The 21,549-nt window shown below is 54.5% G+C and overlaps 1 pseudogene; it reads right to left on the reverse strand.

The window, feature by feature from the left end:
• Nucleotides 1-11,609: 11,609 nt before the first annotated feature.
• LOC147119615 (uncharacterized) overlaps nt 11,610-21,549 on the reverse strand; it is a 78,593-nt pseudogene continuing 68,653 nt past the window's right edge.

The following is a 21,549-nucleotide window of genomic DNA, read 5'->3' on the forward strand; positions in this document are numbered from 1 at the left end:
ACTCCTCTTTCACCCCTACTCTCCAAACCCCGCACAACTCCTCTTTCACGCCTACTCTCCAACCCCCTCACCCCAACTCCTCTTTCACCCCCACTCTCCAACCCCCTCACAGCAACTGCTCTTTCACCCCTACTCTCCAACCCCCTCACCCCAACTCCTCTTTCACCCCTACTCTCCAAACCCCGCACAACTCCTCTTTCACGCCTACTCTCCAACCCCCTCACCCCAACTCCTCTTTCAGCCCTACTCTCCAAACCCCGCACAACTCCTCTTTCACGCCTACTCTCCAACCCCCTCACCCCAACTCCTCTTTCAGCCCTACTCTCCAACCCCTCACAGCAACTGCTCTTTCACCCCTACTCTCCAACCCCCTCACCCCAACTCCGCTTTCACCCCCACTCTCCAAACCCCCTCACCCCAACTCCTCCTCCACCCCTACTCTCCAACCCCCTCACCCCAACTCCTCTTTCACCCCTAATCTCCAACCCCCTTACCCGAATTCCGCTTTCACCCCTACTCTCCAACCCCTCACCCCAACTCCTCTTTCACCCCTACACTCCAACCCCTCACCCCAACTCCGCTTTCACCCCTACTCTCCAACCCCCTCACCCCAACTCCTCTTTCACCCCTGCTCTCCAACCCCCTCACGCCAACTCCTCTTTTACCCCTACTCTCCAACCCCTCTCACCCCAATTATTCTATCACCCCTACTCTCCAACCCCCTCACTCCAACTCCGTTCATCCCTCCTCTCTAACCCCTCTCACCCAGAGTCCTCTTTCACCCCTACTCTCCAACCCCCTCACCCCCAACTCCTCTTTCACCCCTACTCTCCAACCCCCTCACCCCAACTCCTCTTTCCCCCTACTCTCCAACCCCCCTTCAGCCCAACTCCTCTTTCACCCTCACTCTCCAACCCCCTCACCCCAACTCCTCTTTCACCCCTACTCTCCAACCCCCTCACCCCAACTCCTCTTTCACCCTCACTCTCCAAACCCCCTCACCCCAACTCCTCTTCCACCCCTACTCTCCAACCCCCTTACCCCAATTCCGCTTTCACCCCTACACTCCAACCCCTCACCCCAACTCCGCTTTCACCCCTACTCTCCAACCACCTCACCCCAACTCCTCTTTCACCCCTACTCTCCAACCTCCCTCACCCCAACTCCTCTTTCACCCCTAATCTCCAACCCCCTTACCCCAATTCCGCTTTCACCCCTACTCTCCAACCCCTCACCCCAACTCCTCTTTCACCCCAACTCCTCTTTCACCCCCACTCTCCAACCCCCTCACCCCAACTCCTCTTTCACCCCTACTCTCCAAACCCCTCACCCCAACTCCGCTTTCACCCCTACACTCCAACCCCCCTCACCCCAACTCCGCTTTCACCCCTACTCTCCAAACCCCCTCACCCCAACTCCTCTTTCACCCATCCTCTCCAACCCCCTCACGCCAACTCCTCTTTTACCCCTACTCTCCAACCCCTCTCACCCCAATTATTCTATCAGCCCACCCTCCAACCCCCTCACCCCAACTCCGTTCATCCATCCTCTCGAACCCCTCTCACCCAGAGTCCTCTTTCACCCCTACTCTCCAACCCCAACTCCTTTCACCCCTACTCTCCAACCCTTCACCCCAACTCCTCCTTCACCCCTACTCTCCAACCCCCTCACCCCAACTCTTCTTTCACCCCTACTCTCCAACCCTTCACCCCAACTCCTCTTTCACCCCCACTCTCCAACCCCTCACCCCAACTCCGCTTTCACCCCTACTCTCCAAAGCCCCTCACCCCAACTCCTCTTTCCCCCCCACTCTCCAACCCCCTCACCCCAACTCCTCTTTCACCCCCACTCTCCAACCCCCTCACCCCAACTCCTCTTCCACCCCTACTCTCCAACCCCTCACCCCAACTCCTCTTTCACCCCTACACTCCAACCCCTCACCCCAACTCCGCTTTCACCCCTACTCTCCAACCCCCCTCACCCCAACTCCTCTTTCACCCCTACTCTCCAACCCCCTCACCCCAACTCCTCTTTAACCCCTACTCTCCAACCCCCTCACCCCAACTCCTCTTTTACCCCTACTCTCCAACCCATTCACCCCAACTCCTCTTTCACCCCTACTCTCCAACCCCCCTCACCCCAACTCCTCTTTCACTCCTACTCCCCATCCCCCCTCACCCCAACTCCTCTTTCACCCCTACTCTCCATCCCCCTCACCCCAACTCCTCTTTCACCCCCACTCTCCAACCCCCTCACCCCAACTCCTCTTTCACCCCTACTCTCCAAACCCCTCACCCCAACTCCTCTTTCACCCCCACTCTCCAACCCCCTCACCCCAACTCCTCTTTCACCCCTACTCTCCAAACCCCGCACAACTCCTCTTTCACGCCTACTCTCCAACCCCCTCACCCCAACTCCTCTTTCACCCCCACTCTCCAACCCCCTCACAGCAACTGCTCTTTCACCCCTACTCTCCAACCCCCTCACCCCAACTCCTCTTTCACCCCTACTCTCCAAACCCCGCACAACTCCTCTTTCACGCCTACTCTCCAACCCCCTCACCCCAACTCCTCTTTCAGCCCTACTCTCCAACCCCTCACAGCAACTGCTCTTTCACCCCTACTCTCCAACCCCCTCACCCCAACTCCTCTTTCACCCCGACTCGCCAAAACCCTCACCCCAACTCCTCTTTCACCCTTAATCTCCAACCCCCTTACCCCAATTCCGCTTTCACCCCTACTCCTCTTTCACCCCGACACTCCAACCCCTCACCCCAACTCCGCTTTCACCCCTACTCTCCAACCTCCCTCACCCCAACTCCTATTTCACCCCTAATCTCCAACCCCCTTACCCCAATTCCGCTTTCACCCCTACTCTCCAACCCTTCACCCCAACTCCGCTTTCACCCCTACTCTCCAACCCCCCTCACCCCAACTCCTCTTTCACCCCTACTCTCCAACCCCCTCACGCCAACTCCTCTTTTACCCCTACTCTCCAACCCCTCTCACCCCAATTATTCTATCACCCCTACTCTCCAACCCTTCACCCCAACTCCTCCTTCACCCCTACTCTCCAACCCCCTCACCCCAACTCCTCTTTCACCCCTACTCTCCAAACCCCTCACCCCAACTCCTCTTTCACCCCTACTCTACAACCCTTCACCACAATTATTCTATCACCCCTACTCTCCAACCCCCTCACCCCAACTCCTCTTTTACCCCTACTCTACAACCCCTCTCACCACAATTATTCTATCACCCCTACTCTCCAACCCCCTCACCCCAACTCCTCTTTCCGCCCCACTCTCCAACCCCCGCACCCCAACTCCTCTTTCACCCCACTCTCCAACCCCTCACCCCAACTCCGCTTTCACCCCTACTCGCCAAAACCCTCACCCCAACTCCTCTTTCACCCCTAATCTCCAACCCCCTTACCCCAATTCCGCTTTCACCCCAACTCCTCTTTCACCCCTAATCTCCAACCCCCTCACCCCAACTCCTCTTTCACCCCTGCTCTCCAACCTCCCTCACACCAACTCCTCTTTCACCCCTAGTCTACAACCCCCTCACCCCAACTCCTCTTTCACCCCTACTCTCCAAACCCCTCACCACAACTCCTCTTTCACCCCATCTCGCCAACCCCCTCACCCCAGCTCCTCTTTCACCGCCACTCTCCAACCCCCTCACCCCAACTCCTCTTTCACACCAACTCTCCAACCCCTCACCCCAACTCCTCTTTCACCCCTACTGTCCAACCCCCCCTCACCCCAACTCCTCTTTCACCCCGACTCTCCAACCCCCTCACCCCAACTCCTCTTTCCGCCCCAATCTCCAAACCCCTCACCCCAACTCCTCTTTCACCCCTACTCTCCAACCCCTCACCCCAACTCCTCTTTCACCCCTACACTCCAACCCCCTCACCCCAACTCTGCTTTCACCCCTACTCTCCAACCCCCCTCACCCCAACTCCTCTTTCACCCCTACTCTCCAACCCCCTCACCCCAACTCCACTTTCACCCCTACTCTCCAACCCCTCTCACCCCAATTATTCTATCACCCCTACTCTCCAACCCACTCACCCCAACTCCTCTTTTACCCCTACTCTCCAACCCTTCTCACCCCAATTATTCTATCAGCCCACCCTCCAACCCCCTCACCCCAACTCCGCTTTCACCCCGACTCTCCAACCCCTCACTCCAACTCCGTTCATCCCTCCTCTCGAACCCCTCTCACCCACAGTCCTCTTTCACCCCTACTCTCCAACCCCCCTCACCCCAACTCCTTTCACCCCTACTCTCCAACCCTTCACCCCTACTCTCCAACCCCCTCACCCCAACTCCACTTTTACCCCTACTCGCCAACCCCTCACCCCAACTCCTCTTTCACCCCATCTCTCCAACCCCCTCACCCAAACTCCTCTTGCACCCCAACTCTCCAAACCCCTCACGACAACTCCTCTTTCACCCCATCTCTCCAACCCCCTCACCCCAACTCCTCTTTCACCCCTAGTCCCCAACCCCCCTCACCTTAACTCCTTTCCCCCCTACTCTCCAACCCCCTCACCCCCAACTCTTCTTTTACCCCTACTCTCCAACCCCCTCACCCCAACTCCTCTTTCACCCCTACTCTCCAACCCCTTCACCCCAACTCCTCTTTAACCCCTACTCTCCAACCCCCTCACCCCAACTCCTCTTTTACCCCTACTCTCCAACCCCCTCACCCCAACTCCTCTTTCACCCATACTCTCAAAACCCCTCAACCCAACTCCTCTTTAACCCCTACTCTCCAACCCCCTCACCCCAACTCCTCTTTCACCCCTACTCTCCAACCCCCCTCACCCCAACTCCTCTTTCACCCCAACTCTCCAACCCCCCTCACCCCAACTCCTCTTTCACCCCTACTCTGCAAACCCCTCACCCCAACTCCTCTTTCACCCCTACTCTCCAACCCCTCACACCAACTCCTCTTTCACCCCTACTCTCCAAACCCCTCACCCCAACTCCTCTTTCAGCCCTACTCTCCAACACCCTCACCCCAACTCCTCTTTTACCCCTACTCTCCAACCCCCTCACCCCAACTCCTCTTTCACCCCTACTCTCCAACCCCCTCACCCCAACTCCTCTTTCACCCCTACTCTCCAAACCCCTCACCCCAACTCCTCTTTCACCCCCACTCTCCAACCCCCTCACCCCAACTCCTCTTTCACCCCCACTCTCCAACCCCCTCACCCCAACTCCTCTTTCACCCCTACTCTCCAACCCCTCACCCCAACTCCTCTTTCACCCCTACACTCCAACCCCCTCACCCCAACTCTGCTTTCACCCCTACTCTCCAACCCCCTCACCCCAACTCCGCTTTCACCCCTACTCTCCAACCCCTCTCACCCCAATTATTCTATCACCCCTACTCTCCAACCCACTCACCCCAACTCCTCTTTTACCCCTACTCTCCAACCCTTCTCACCCCAATTATTCTATCAGCCCACCCTCCAACCCCCTCACCCCAACTCCGCTTTCACCCCGACTCTCCAACCCCTCACTCCAACTCCGTTCATCCCTCCTCTCGAACCCCTCTCACCCACAGTCCTCTTTCACCCCTACTCTCCAACCCCCCTCACCCCAACTCCTTTCACCCCTACTCTCCAACCCTTCACCCCTACTCTCCAACCCCCTCACCCCAACTCCACTTTTACCCCTACTCGCCAACCCCTCACCCCAACTCCGCTTTCACCCCATCTCTCCAACCCCCTCACCCAAACTCCTCTTGCACCCCAACTCTCCAAACCCCTCACGACAACTCCTCTTTCACCCCATCTCTCCAACCCCCTCACCCCAACTCCTCTTTCACCCCTAGTCCCCAACCCCTTCACCCCAACTCCTCTTTAACCCCTACTCTCCAACCCCCTCACCCCAACTCCTCTTTTACCCCTACTCTCCAACCCCCTCACCCCAACTCCTCTTTCACCCATACTCTCAAAGCCCCTCAACCCAACTCCTCTTTAACCCCTACTCTCCAACCCCCTCACCCCAACTCCTCTTTCACCCCTACTCTCCAACCCCCCTCACCCCAACTCCTCTTTCACCCCAACTCTCCAACCCCCCTCACCCCAACTCCTCTTTCACCCCTACTCTGCAAACCCCTCACCCCAACTCCTCTTTCACCCCTACTCTCCAACCCCTCACACCAACTCCTCTTTCACCCCTACTCTCCAAACCCCTCACCCCAACTCCTCTTTCAGCCCTACTCTCCAACCCCCTCACCCCAACTCCTCTTTTACCCCTACTCTCCAACCCCCTCACCCCAACTCCTCTTTCACCCCTACTCTCCAACCCCCTCACCCCAACTCCTCTTTCACCCCTACTCTCCAAACCCCTCACCCCAACTCCTCTTTCACCCCCACTCTCCAACCCCCTCACCCCAACTCCTCTTTCACCCCCACTCTCCAACCCCCTCACCCCAACTCCTCTTTCACCCCTACTCTCCAACCCCCTCACCCCAACTCCTCTTTCACCCCTACTCTCCAACCCCCTCACCCCAACTCCTCTTTCACCCCTACTCTCCAAACCCCTCACCCCAACTCCTCTTCCACCCCTACTCTCCAACCCCCTCACCCCAACTCCTCTTTCACCCCTACTCGCCAAAACCCTCACCCCAACTCCTCTTTCACCCCTAATCTCCAACCCCCTTACCCCAATTCCGCTTTCACCCCTACTCTCCAACCCCTCACCCCAACTCCGCTTTCACCCCTACTCTCCAACCCCCCACCCCAACTCCTCTTTCACCCCAACTCTCCAACCTCCCTCACACCAACTCCTCTTTCACCCCTACTCTCCAACCCCTTCACCCCAACTCCTCTTTCACCCCTACTCTCCAACCCCCTCACGCCAACTCCTCTTTTAACCCTACTCTCCAACCCCCTCACCCCAACTCCTCTTTCACCCCTACTCTCCAACCCCCCTCACCCCAACTCCTCTTTCACCCCAACTCTCCAACCTCCCTCACACCAACTCCTCTTTCACCCCTACTCTCCAACCCCCTCACTCCAACTCCTCTTTCACCCCTACTCTCCAACCCCCTCACGCCAACTCCTCTTTTAACCCTACTCTCCAACCCCCTCACCCCAACTCCTCTTTCACACCAACTCTCCAACCCCCTCACCCCAACTCCTCTTTCACCCCTACTCTCCAACCCCCTCTCACCCCAACTCCTCTTTCCACCCCAATCTCCAAACCCCCTCACCCCAACTCCTCTTCCACCCCTACTCTCCAACCCCTCTCACCCCAACTCCTCTTTTACCCCTACTCTCCAACCCTTCTCACCCCAATTATTCTATCAGCCCACCCTCCAACCCCCTCACCCCAACTCCGCTTTCACCCCTACTCTCCAAACCCCTCACCACAACTCCTCTTTCACCCCATCTCTCCAACCCCCTCACCCCAACTCCTCTTTCACCCCCACTCTCCAACCCCCTCACCCCAACTCCTCTTTCACCCCTACTCTCCAACCCCCTCACCCCAACTCCTCTTTCACCCCTACTCTCCAACCCCCTCACCCCAACTCCTCTTTCACCCCTACTCTCCAAACCCCTCACCCCAACTCCTCTTCCACCCCTACTCTCCAACCCCCTCACCCCAACTCCTCTTTCACCCCTACTCGCCAAAACCCTCACCCCAACTCCTCTTTCACCCCTAATCTCCAACCCCCTTACCCCAATTCCGCTTTCACCCCTACTCTCCAACCCCTCACCCCAACTCCGCTTTCACCCCTACTCTCCAACCCCCCACCCCAACTCCTCTTTCACCCCAACTCTCCAACCTCCCTCACACCAACTCCTCTTTCACCCCTACTCTCCAACCCCTTCACCCCAACTCCTCTTTCACCCCTACTCTCCAACCCCCTCACGCCAACTCCTCTTTTAACCCTACTCTCCAACCCCCTCACCCCAACTCCTCTTTCACACCAACTCTCCAACCCCCTCACCCCAACTCCTCTTTCACCCCTACTCTCCAACCCCCTCTCACCCCAATTCCTCTTTCCACCCCAATCTCCAAACCCCCTCACCCCAACTCCTCTTCCACCCCTACTCTCCAACCCCTCTCACCCCAACTCCTCTTTTACCCCTACTCTCCAACCCTTCTCACCCCAATTATTCTATCAGCCCACCCTCCAACCCCCTCACCCCAACTCCGCTTTCACCCCTACTCTCCAAACCCCTCACCACAACTCCTCTTTCACCCCATCTCTCCAACCCCCTCACCCCAACTCCTCTTTCACCCCTACTCTCCAACCCCTCAACCCAACTCCTCTTTTACCCCTACTCGCCAACCCTCTCACCCCAACTCCTCTTTCACCCCGACTCTCAAAACCCCTCACCCCAACTCCTCTTTCACCACTACTCTCCAACCCCCCTCACCCCAACTCCTCTTTCACCCCAACTCTCCAACCCCCCTCACCCCAACTCCACTTTCACCCCAACTCTCCAACCCCCCTCACCCCAACTCCTCTTTCACCCCTACTCTCCAACCTCCCTCACACCAACTCCTCTTTTACCCCTACTCTCCAACCCCTCTCACCCCAATTATTCTATCACCCCTAGTCTCCAACCCCCCTCACCTCAACTCCTTTCACCCCAACTCTCCAAACCTTCACCCCAACTCCTCCTTCACCCCTACTCTCAAACCCCCTCACCCCAACTCCTCTTTCACCCCTGCTCTCCAACCCCCTCACCCCAACTCCTCTTTCACCCCAACTCTCCAACCCCCTCACCCCAACTCCTCTTTCACCCCAACTCTCCAACCCCCCTCACCCCAACTCCTCTTTCACCCCTACTCTCCAACCCATTCACCCCAACTCCTCTTTTACCCCTACTCTCCAACCCTCACCCCAACTCCTCTTTCACCCCTACTCTCCAAACCCCTCACCCCAACTCCTCTTTCACACCAACTCCTCTTTCACCCCTACTCTCCAACCCCTCACCCCAACTCCTCTTTCACCCCTACTCTCCAACCCCCCTCACCCCAACTCCTCTTTCACCCCTACTCTCCAACCCCTCACCCCAACTCCTCTTTCACCCCCACTCTCCAACCGCCCTCACCCCAACTCCACTTTCACCCCAACTCTCGAACCCCCCTCACCCCAACTCCTCTTTCACCCCTACTCTCCAACCCCCCTCACCCCAACTCCTCTTTCACCCCTACTCTCCAACCCCTCACCCCAACTCCTCTTTCACCCCCACTCTCCAACCCCCCTCACCCCAACTCCTCTTTCACCCCTACTCTCCAACCCCTCACCCCAACTCCCCTTTCACCCCCGCTCTCCAACCCCCTCACCCCAACTCCTCTTTCACACCCACTCTCCAACCCCCTCACCCCAACTCCTCTTTCACTCCTACTCTCCAAACCCCTCACCCCAACTCCTCTTTCACCCCAACTCCTCTTTCACCCCTACTCTCCAACCCCTCACCCCAACTCCTCTTTCACCCCTACTCTCCAACCCCCCTCACCCCAACTCCTCTTTCACCCCTACTCTCCAACCCCTCACCCCAACTCCTCTTTCACCCCCACTCTCCAACCCCCCTCACCCCAACTCCACTTTCACCCCAACTCTCGAACCCCCCTCACCCCAACTCCTCTTTCACCCCTACTCTCCAACCCCCCTCACCCCAACTCCTCTTTCACCCCTACTCTACAACCCCTCACCCCAACTCCTCTTTCACCCCCACTCTCCAACCCCCCTCACCCCAACTCCTCTTTCACCCGTACTCTCCAACCCCTCACCCCAACTCCTCTTTCACCCCACTCTCCAACCCCCTCACCCCAACTCCTCTTTCACACCCACTCTCCAACCCCCTCACCCCAACTCCTCTTTCACTCCAACTCTCCAACCCCCCTCACCCCAACTCCTTTCACCCCCACTCTCCAACCCCCTCACCCCAACTCCTCTTTCACCCCTACTCTTCAACCCCCCACCCCAACTCCTCTTTCACCCCAACTCTTCAACCCCCTCACCCCAACTCCTCTTTCACCCCAACTCTTCAACCCCCCACCCCAACTCCTCTTTCACCCCTACTCTCCAACCCCCTCACCCCAACTCCTCTTTCACCCCAACTCTCCAACCCCCCTCACCCCAACACCTCTTTCACCCTACTCTCCAACCCCCCTCACCCCAACTCCTCTTTCACCCCTACTCTCCAACCCCCTCACCCCAACTCCTCTTTCACCCCTACTCTCCAACCCCCCTCACACCAACTCCTCTTTCACCCCCACTTTCCAACCCCCCTCACCCCAACTCCGCTTTCACCCCTACTCTCCAACCCCCCTCACCCCAACTCCTCTTTCACCCCTACTCTCCAACCCCTTCACCCCAACTCCGCCTTCACCCCTACTCTCCAACCCCTTCACCCCAACTCCGCCTTCACCTCAACTCTCCAACCCCCCTCACCCCAACTCCTCTTTCACCCCGACTCTCCAACCCCTCACCCCAACTCCACTTTCACCCCCACTCTCCAACCCCCTCAACCCAACTCCATTTTCACCCCTACTCTCCAACCCCCCCTCACCGCAACTCCTTTACCCATACTCTCCAACCCCCCTCACCCCATCTCCTCTTTCACCACTACTCTCCAACCCCTCACCTCAGCTCCTCTTTCACCCCTACTCTCCAACCCGCCTCACCCCAACTTTCACCCCTATTCTCCAAACCCCCTCGCCCAACTCCTCTTTCAGCCCTACTCTGAAACCCCCCTCACCCCAACTCCTCTTTCACATCTACTTTCGAACCCCCCTCACCCCAAATCCGGAGACAGGGATAATACAGTGGATTCAGAGCTCTCTTCTCCCCAGGTCTGTTGTAACAAGCTGCGGCTACACTGGCGAGAGTTATACTGAAGTTGTTTACTGCATCCGTGATCTGGCCCTGCTCAAACCTGAGATACCTGTGCATTGTGCTGACTGTCACCACAAGGCTGTGTCACTATCACACAGACACCGTTTCCATGTTTCACATCTCCATACACAGACCATCTCTTTACACATCCCCTTCCATCCTCAATCAACACCAGGAAAATAGATTATCTGCTCAATACCATCATGCTGTTTGTGGAATCTTGCTGTGCACAAATTGGCTGTCGTATTTCCTACATTCCAACAGTGACTGCACTTCAAAAGTATTTCATTGTCTGTAAAGTGTTTGGGACGTCCTGAGGCTGTGAAAGGCGGGATAGAAATTCAAGACTTTTTGATTTCATAACAGCAAAAGTTACACTGGGACAAATGTTCAGTCATTTTCTATTACACGCACTCTGGAAGGTATGGGGAGCTGGGACTTGAGAGTAACAGAAGGTATGAGAACTCAAATTATCCAGACTTAGAAAGGAGAAAAGGCCCCGAAATGGAGCAGTCGGTAACAGGACATCAATTAGTCTCCTCTTATCTCAGAGACATCAAATACTCGATTCACTGAGTGTTTGACATTTATCCAGAATATTAATAACCCCTTTCACTGGGCTGGAGTTTAACATCAGCAGAAACAAACCCCAACTGTCAGAATGAACATGGTTCAGTCCTGGATGTGATTAATAGCAGCAATAACAGCAGAATCCAACCCCTGCCGTCACAAGTGAACTCGCTGGTGTTTCAGCAGGTGTGAGGACTGAGTGAATCCCTTCCCACACCCCGAGCAGGTGAACGGCCTCTCCCCAGTGTGAACTCGCTGGTGTGTCAGCAGGCTGGATGACTGAGTGAATCCCTTCCCACACAGGAGCAGGTGAACGGCCTCTCCCCGTTGTGAGTGCGTTGGTGTCTCAGCAGATCCCTTGTGCTTTTAAAGCTCTTTTCACAATCAGAACATTTAAATGGCCTCTCCCTAGTGTGAACTCGCTGGTGTGTCAGCAAGTTGGATGACTGAGCGAATCCCTTCCCACAGACGGAGCAGCTGAACGGACTCTCCCCAGTGTGACTGAGTTGGTGTTTCTGCAGATCCCTTGTGCTTTTAAAGCTCTTTTCACAGACAGAACATTTAAATGGCCGCTTATCAGTGTAAACTCGCTGGTGTCTCAGCAGGAGGGATAACTCAGTGAATCCCTTCCCACACTCACAGCAGGTGTACGGCCTCTCCCCAGTGTGACTGCGCCGATGAATTTCCAGCTCAGATGGGTAACTGAATCCTTTGCCACATTCCCCACATTTCCCCGTGATGTGGGTGTCCTTGTGTCTCTCCAGGTTGGACAATCAGTTGAAGCCTCGTCCACAGACAGAACTCGTGTACGGTTTCTCCCCGCTGTGAATAGTGCGATGTTTTTTCAGGTTGTGTAACTGGTTAAAGCTCTTTTCACAGTCAGTGCACTGGAACACTCTCACTCGGGTGTGTGTGTCTCGGCACTTTTCCAGTCACACTGATCTTTGAAATATTTTCCCACAGACAGATCAGGCAAACATTTCTCCTTCCACATTCAAAGGCTGATGGCATTCAGGTCCTGAGTAATTGAGTGACTCTGTCAGATCTGGACGTGATGTTTGGTTTGAGTTTCCCATCTGCAAACCCACCCCTTCTAATACCCTGTAAAAGGAGCTTACAAAACTCATCACTGTAAATACAGGGCAGAAATATGGAGCATTCTTTCTTCTGATGTTTCCCTAAAGCTGTAAATCCCCGTCCCACACACTCTCCTTCCTCTCAGTGCTGAAATCCAAACCCATCACACCATCTCCAACATTTCCTCCCATACTCTCAGTTTTCTCCCTCCCTCTCCTCTGGCTGGGTTCAATTCTGGACCCGCTTTGTGCAAAGTGAGAGTAAAATCAATGAGTCAACGATTGTCTCTCCTGGTCACTTGGACCCTGAAGCCCTGCCCACTCTTTGTTCCTGTACCAAGATGGCCGTGCATGAGCCATGATCCCGCCTTGTCCAAGATGGCAGCAACTGACCCAGCTCACGCGGGCCTGTCGTCATTGATAGGGCACATTCTCCACCGCCAGGAATTCTGGGGAAACATACTGCCATTGAAATCCCCAATTGGTGAAGAGTAAATTTAACTTTTGTCCACCGATTAAGATTGGGCCTTTTTCACTAACTGTAGGGGTGACACTAAGTTGCCCCAGTGTCACCAGATGGGAACAAGTTAAGGCAAGGGCCCTAGTGCACCACAAGTATGAAACATACCATAATAACTGTACAATACAGCAACACAAATAATATCATAATGTGAATGTGAGGATCGATTATCGCCTCTTTAACCAGCGGTGCCCACCAGTCTGGGAAGGTATCAAGTGCACCAGTGGACACTGTGTGCTCCCTCTCCAGGGCCATATGGACACGGACAAGAGAGGGAGGCAGCCAGAGCGACCGCCCCATGGGCCCCGCCGATACTGCGCCTACAGATTGCTGTTTTAGACAGACCCAAGAGCAGACCCAAGTAGCAATCCGCCAACTTACCCACACCCACCCCATCCTCCCCCACCACACCACGGCCAAAGATTAGGAGTGTGGGGCTAAAGTGTAAACAACAGAAAGAAAAGAAAGACTTGCATTTATATAGCACCTTTCACAACCACCGGATGTCGCTGCCCACTCACTTCTCCTGTATCAAGATGGCCACGGATACGCCGCGATCCTGCCTGACCAAGGTGGCGGCCAGTGGCCCCGCTCACCTGGGCCTGGCACGGCGGGTCAAACACGGGGCTCTTACTCGGGGCCTGAGGCCTACCCCAGATGTTGATGGAGCTACCTGGCCCACCCACGGGTCCAATTCCTCCCCCGTGCCCACAATCTCCTCCCGCCTCCCGAGCTGCCTGTTCCGCCTCAGTCCGTCTCCACCACTCGCACTGAGCATGCTCAAAGCACAGTGTACCAAAATGTACAACTTCGCACTTTTCTGCGTTAAATTTAATCTGCCATGAGTCCAGCCCTTTCACCAGCCTGTCTATGTCTTCTTGAAGTCTATCACCGTCCTCTTCACTGTTCACTATACTTCCAAATATTGTGACCACTGCATGGGGCTTCTTACCCTGGAACTGTACATGGGGATTCCAGCCCTGGGACTGTACATGGGGAATCCAACCCTGGGGCTGTACATGGGGATTCCAGCCCTGGGACTGTACATGGGGATTCTAACCCTGGGGCTGTACATGGGGATTCTAACCTTGGGACTGTACATGGGGATCCCAACCTTGGGACTGTACATGGGGATCCCAACCCTGGGGCTGTACATGGGGATTCTAACCCTGGGGCTGTACATGGGGATTCTAACCTTGGGACTGTACATGGGGATCCCAACCTTGGGACTGTACATGAGGATCCCAACCCTGGGGCTGTACATGGGGATTCCAGCCCTGGGACTGTACATGGGGATTCTAACCTTGGGACTGTACATGGGGATCCCAACCTTGGGACTGTACATGGGGATCCCAACCCTGGGGCTGTACATGGGGATTCTAACCCTGGGACTGTACATGGGGATTCTAACCCTGGGACTGTACATGGGGATTCCAGCCCTGGGACTGTACATGGGGATTCCCACCCTGGGACTGTACATGGGGATTCTAACCCTGGGACTGTACATGGGGATTCCAGCCCTGGGACTGTACATGGGGATTCCAAACCTGGGACTGTACATGGGGATTCCCACCCTGGGACTGTACATGGGGATTCTAACCCTGGGACTGTACATGGGGATTCCAGCCCTGGGACTGTACATGGGGATTCCAAACCTGGGACTGTACATGGGGATTCCAACCCTGGGACTGTACATGGGGATTCCAACCCTGGGACTGTACATGGGGATTCCAACCCTGGGACTGTACATGGGGATTCCAACCCTGGGACTGTACATGGGGATTCCAACCCTGGGACTGTACATGGGGATTCCAACCCTGGGACTGTACATGGGGATTCCAAACCTGGGACTGTACATGGGGATTCTAACCCTGGGACTGTACATGGGGATTCCAACCCTGGGACTGTACATGGGGATTCTAACCCTGGGACTGTACATGGGGATTCCAGCCCTGGGACTGTACATGGGGATTCCAACCCTGGGACTGTACATGGGGATTCCAACCCTGGGACTGTACATGGGGATTCCAAACCTGGGACTGTACATGGGGATTTTAACCCTGGGGCTGTACATGGGGATTCCAGCCCTGGGACTGTACATGGGGATTCCAAACCTGGGACTGTACATGGGGATTCCAGCCCTGGGACTGTACTTGGGGATTCCAACCCTGGGACTGTACATGGGGATTCTAACCCTGGGACTGTACATGGGGATTCTAACCCTGGGACTGTACATGGGGATTCTAACCCTGGGACTGTACATGGGGATTCCAACCCTGGGACTGTACATGGGGATTCCAGCCCTGGGACTGTAGATGGGGATTCCAGCCCTGGGACTGTACATGGGGATTCCAGCCCTGGGACTGTAGATGGGGATTCCAGCCCTGGGACTGTACATGGGGATTCCAGCCCTGGGACTGTACATGGGGATTCCAGCCCTGGGACTGTACATGGGGATTCCAACCCTGGGACTGTACATGGGGATTCCAATCCTGGGACTGTACATGGGGATTCTAACCCTGGGACTGTACATGGGGATTCCAGCCCTGGGACTGTACATGGGGATTCCAACCCTGGGACTGTACATGGGGATTCCAACCCTGGGACTGTACATGGGGATTCCAGCCCTGGGACTGTAGATGGGGATTCCAACCCTGGGACTGTACATGGGGATTCCAGCCCTGGGACTGTACATGGGGATTCCAGCCCTGGGACTGTAGATGGGGATTCCAACCCTGGGACAGTACATGGGGATTCCAGCCCTGGGACTGTACATGGGGATTCCAACCCTGGGACTGTACATGGGGATTCCAGCCCTGGGACTGTACATGGGAATTCTAACCCTGGGACTGTACATGGGGATTCTAACCCTGGGACTGTACATGGGGATTCCAGCCCTGGGACTGTACATGGGGATTCCAGCCCTGGGACTGGACATGGGGATTCTAACCCTGGGACTGTACATGGGGATTCCAACCCTGGGACTGGACATGGGGATTCTAACCCTGGGACTGTACATGGGGATTCTAACCCTGGGACTGTACATGGGGGTTCTAACCCTGGGACTGTACGTGGGGGTTCTAACCCTGGGACTGTACATGGGGATTCTAACCCTGGGACTGTACATGGGGATTCTAACCCTGGGACTGTACATGGGGATTCTAACCCTGGGACTGTACATGGGGATTCCAACCCTGGGACTGTACATGGGGATTCTAACCCTGGGACTGTACATGGGGATTCTAACCCTGGGACTGTACATGGGGATTCCAAACCTGGGACTGTACATGGGGATTCTAACCCTGGGACTGTACATGGGGATTCTAACCCTGGGACTGTACATGGGGATTCCAACCTTGGGACTGTACATGGGGATTCTAACCCTGGGACTGTACATGGGGATTCCAACCCTGGGACTGTACATGGGGATTCTAACCCTGGGACTGTACATGGGGATTCCAAACCTGGGACTGTACATGGGGATTCTAACCCTGGGACTGTACATGGGGATTCCAACCTTGGGACTGTACATGGGGATTCTAACCCTGGGACTGTACATGGGGATTCCAGCCCTGGGACTGTACATGGGGATTCTAACCCTGGGACTGTACATGGGGATTCCAACCCTGGGACTGTACATGGGGATTCTAACCCTGGGACTGTACATGGGGATTCCAAACCTGGGACTGTACATGGGGATTCTAACCCTGGGACTGTACATGGGGATTCCAACCTTGGGACTGTACATGGGGATTCTAACCCTGGGACTGTACATGGGGATTCCAGCCCTGGGACTGTACATGGGGATTCCAACCCTGGGACTGTACATGGGGATTCCAAACCTGGGACTGTACATGGGGATTTTAACCCTGGGGCTGTACATGGGGATTCCAGCCCTGGGACTGTACATGGGGATTCCAAACCTGGGACTGTACATGGGGATTCCAGCCCTGGGACTGTACTTGGGGATTCCAACCCTGGGACTGTACATGGGGATTCTAACCCTGGGACTGTACATGGGGATTCTAACCCTGGGACTGTACATGGGGATTCTAACCCTGGGACTGTACATGGGGATTCCAACCCTGGGACTGTACATGGGGATTCCAGCCCTGGGACTGTAGATGGGGATTCCAGCCCTGGGACTGTACATGGGGATTCCAGCCCTGGGACTGTAGATGGGGATTCCAGCCCTGGGACTGTACATGGGGATTCCAGCCCTGGGACTGTACATGGGGATTCCAGCCCTGGGACTGTACATGGGGATTCCAACCCTGGGACTGTACATGGGGATTCCAATCCTGGGACTGTACATGGGGATTCTAACCCTGGGACTGTACATGGGGATTCCAGCCCTGGGACTGTACATGGGGATTCCAACCCTGGGACTGTACATGGGGATTCCAACCCTGGGACTGTACATGGGGATTCCAGCCCTGGGACTGTAGATGGGGATTCCAACCCTGGGACTGTACATGGGGATTCCAGCCCTGGGACTGTACATGGGGATTCCAGCCCTGGGACTGTAGATGGGGATTCCAACCCTGGGACTGTACATGGGGATTCCAGCCCTGGGACTGTACATGGGGATTCCAACCCTGGGACTGTACATGGGGATTCCAGCCCTGGGACTGTACATGGGAATTCTAACCCTGGGACTGTACATGGGGATTCTAACCCTGGGACTGTACATGGGGATTCCAGCCCTGGGACTGTACATGGGGATTCCAGCCCTGGGACTGGACATGGGGATTCTAACCCTGGGACTGTACATGGGGATTCCAGCCCTGGGACTGTACATGGGGATTCCAACCCTGGGACTGTACATGGGGATTCCAGCCCTGGGACTGTACATGGGGATTCCAGCCCTGGGACTGTACATGGGGATTCTAACCCTGGGACTGTACATGGGGATTCTAACCCTGGGACTGTACATGGGGGTTCTAACCCTGGGACTGTACATGGGGATTCTAACCCTGGGACTGTACATGGGGATTCCAACCCTGGGACTGGACATGGGGATTCTAACCCTGGGACTGTACATGGGGATTCTAACCCTGGGACTGTACATGGGGGTTCTAACCCTGGGACTGTACGTGGGGGTTCTAACCCTGGGACTGTACATGGGGATTCTAACCCTGGGACTGTACATGGGGATTCTAACCCTGGGACTGTACATGGGGATTCTAACCCTGGGACTGTACATGGGGATTCCAACCCTGGGACTGTACATGGGGATTCTAACCCTGGGACTGTACATGGGGATTCTAACCCTGGGACTGTACATGGGGATTCCAAACCTGGGACTGTACATGGGGATTCTAACCCTGGGACTGTACATGGGGATTCTAACCCTGGGACTGTACATGGGGATTCCAACCTTGGGACTGTACATGGGGATTCTAACCCTGGGACTGTACATGGGGATTCCAACCCTGGGACTGTACATGGGGATTCTAACCCTGGGACTGTACATGGGGATTCCAAACCTGGGACTGTACATGGGGATTCTAACCCTGGGACTGTACATGGGGATTCCAACCTTGGGACTGTACATGGGGATTCTAACCCTGGGACTGTACATGGGGATTCCAGCCCTGGGACTGTACATGGGGATTCTAACCCTGGGACTGTACATGGGGATTCCAACCCTGGGACTGTACATGGGGATTCTAACCCTGGGACTGTACATGGGGATTCCAAACCTGGGACTGTACATGGGGATTCTAACCCTGGGACTGTACATGGGGATTCCAACCTTGGGACTGTACATGGGGATTCTAACCCTGGGACTGTACATGGGGATTCCAGCCCTGGAACTGTACATGGGGATTCTAACCCTGGGACTGTACATGGGGATACTAACCCTGGGACTGTACATGGGGATTCTAACCCTGGGACTGTACATGGGGATTCTAACCCTGGGACTGTACATGGGGATTCCAACCCTGGAACTGTACATGGGGATTCCAACCCTGGGACTGTACAAGGGGGCCCAGCTCTGGGGCTCTTCTGTTACAATTATGTGGTATGTTAAGCGTATGCTCTGCTTTTACCAGCGCCTTCAGGAGAGCTGGTGAGAAATCTGAAGTGTGGAGAGTCTGAATCTAATAACTGAGTCAATGCTTTAGTTTCCCGGGCACTAGGACCCGGTTGCGAACAGACACTGAAGCCCCGCCCACTCCCTGTTCCTGACCAAAATGACAGCGCATGCGCTTTGCTACTCACTGAATCAAGATGGTGGCCGTTATCTTGATCCTGTGACCGGGAGAAGCCTCGAAGCTGCAAACGCGGGACGTGCAGGTTAATATTCGGAGCTCATGGTCTGCACCAGTTGTTTATGAAGCCTACCCGCCGGTCCATTACTCCGCTCTGTCCGCCCGCTTCTTTGCGATAAACCAGAGCTGGTCTGTAACGGCACTCATCGATCGTTACACACACCGCGCATGCTCCAAACCCCGGCGGTCCCGCGCCTGCGCACTGTGGTCCTGTAGTCTGGGTGCGGCACATTCTCCACCGCGGGGAATGCTGGGTTAAAGGCCCGCCATTGAAAGGCCACATTTGTGATTTGGACAGGATTTACTGGGATGGCATTGAGCACTGAACCATGTTTATTCTGGCAGTTAGAGTGTGTTCCTACTGATCTTAATAGCCCAAAATGAAAATACTGCAGATGCTGGAAATCTGAAATAAAAACAGAAAATGCTGGAGATACTCAGCAGGTCAGGCAGCATCTGTGTAGAGAGCAACAGAGTTAACGTTTCAGGTGAATGACCTTTCATCAGAACTGGAAAAAAGCAGGAAATGGAACAGATTATTAAGCAAGTGTAGGGCTGGGAAAGGGGGGAGTGGATGAAAGAACAAAAGGGAAGGTCTGTGATAGGATAGAAGGCGGGAGAGGTTAAGAGACATTAAGAGATATTCAAGGCAAAAGAAGATGGTAATGGGACAGGTTAAGAATCAAAGGATGGTTCTAGATGAAGTGTAAATTGCGCTGGCAGAATGAAAGATAGCTGCCATGTGGGAGAGAAGAAAAGACACAAACAAAAATTGTGGATAAAAAATATATATAGGATAGGGGCCGAGGTTATGATCTGAAATTGTTGAACTCTATGTTGAGTCCAGAAGGCTGTAAAGTGCCTAATCGAAAGATGAGGTGCTGTTCCTCGAGCTCACACTGAGCATCAGTGGAACAATGCAAGAGGCCGAGGACGGTGATGTCTGAGTGGGAGTGGAGCGGAGAATTAAAGTGACAGGCGACCGGAAGCTCAGGGTCCCTTACGGACTGAATGGAGGTGTTCCGCAAAGCGGTCACCCAATGTGCGTTTGGTCTCCCCAATGTAGAGGAGACCACATCATGAGCAGCGAATACATCAGCTTTGTTTCAAACACATAGTGTGTCAAATATTTGAATTCTCCATGATCAGAGGAGACTAATTGATGTTCTGTTACTGACTGTTCCTTTTTTGGACCTTTTCTTACTCTAACTTATATCATTTCTCATCTAGTTTGCCTTCTCAGTGGGCAGCACACTCGCCTCTGAGTCAGAAGGTTGTGGGTTCAATTCCCACTCCGGGACTTGAGCACATACATCTCGGCTGACACACCAGTGCAGTACTGAGGCTTGAGGGATCAAGGGATATGGGGAGAAGGCAGGGACAGGGTACTGAATTTAGATGATCAGCCATGATCTCATTAAATGGCGGAGCAGGCTCGAGGGGCCGAATGGCCTACTCCTGCTCCTATCTTCTATGTTTCTATGAGGGAGTACAGCACTGTCGGAGGTGCCATCTTTCAGAAGAGATGTTAGACCGAGGCCCGGTCTTCCCTCTCAGTTGAACATAGATGATCCCATGGCACTATTCTGAAGAAGGTGTCCCGGCCAATATTTATCCCTCAATCAACATAACAAAAACAGATTATCTGATCATTATCACAGTGCTGTTTGTAGGAACTTGCTGAGTGCAAATTGGCTGCTGCATTTCCTACATTACAAAAGTGACTACTCTTCAAAAAATCTTATATAGCACCTTTAACATCCGGTGGTCATTAAAGGCGCTATTTTAATGCAATTCTTTTTTTCTTTTCTATCTCTTTTGACATCCAGGGAACTCTGGCTTTAGTTGGAATCATGGGAATGTACCTGAACCATCTCCTCTTTAAAGGCAGCCCGTTGCCTGCCAATCTTTGATTCCAATTTGCCCGGGCCAGATCCATTCTCAACTCACTGAAATTGGCCCTCCTCCCATTAAATATTTTTACTCTAGATTGCTCCTTGTCCTTTTCCATAGCTAATCTGAAACTTATGATACTGTTATCACTCTTCCCTAAATGTTCCCCTACTGACACGTATCCACTTGATCCACCTCATTCCCCAGAACCAGATCCAGCAATGTCCTATTCCTCGTTGGGCCAGAAATGTACTGATGAAGAAAATTCTACTGAACACACTTCAGAAATTCTTCCCCTTCTCTGCCATTTGCACTATTACTATCCCAGT

The sequence above is a fragment of the Somniosus microcephalus genome, chromosome 4 (genome assembly GCF_052327205.1).
Source record: "Somniosus microcephalus isolate GS21.2 chromosome 4, FLI_Smic_1.0, whole genome shotgun sequence".
Taxonomy (NCBI): Eukaryota; Metazoa; Chordata; class Chondrichthyes; order Squaliformes; family Somniosidae; genus Somniosus; species Somniosus microcephalus.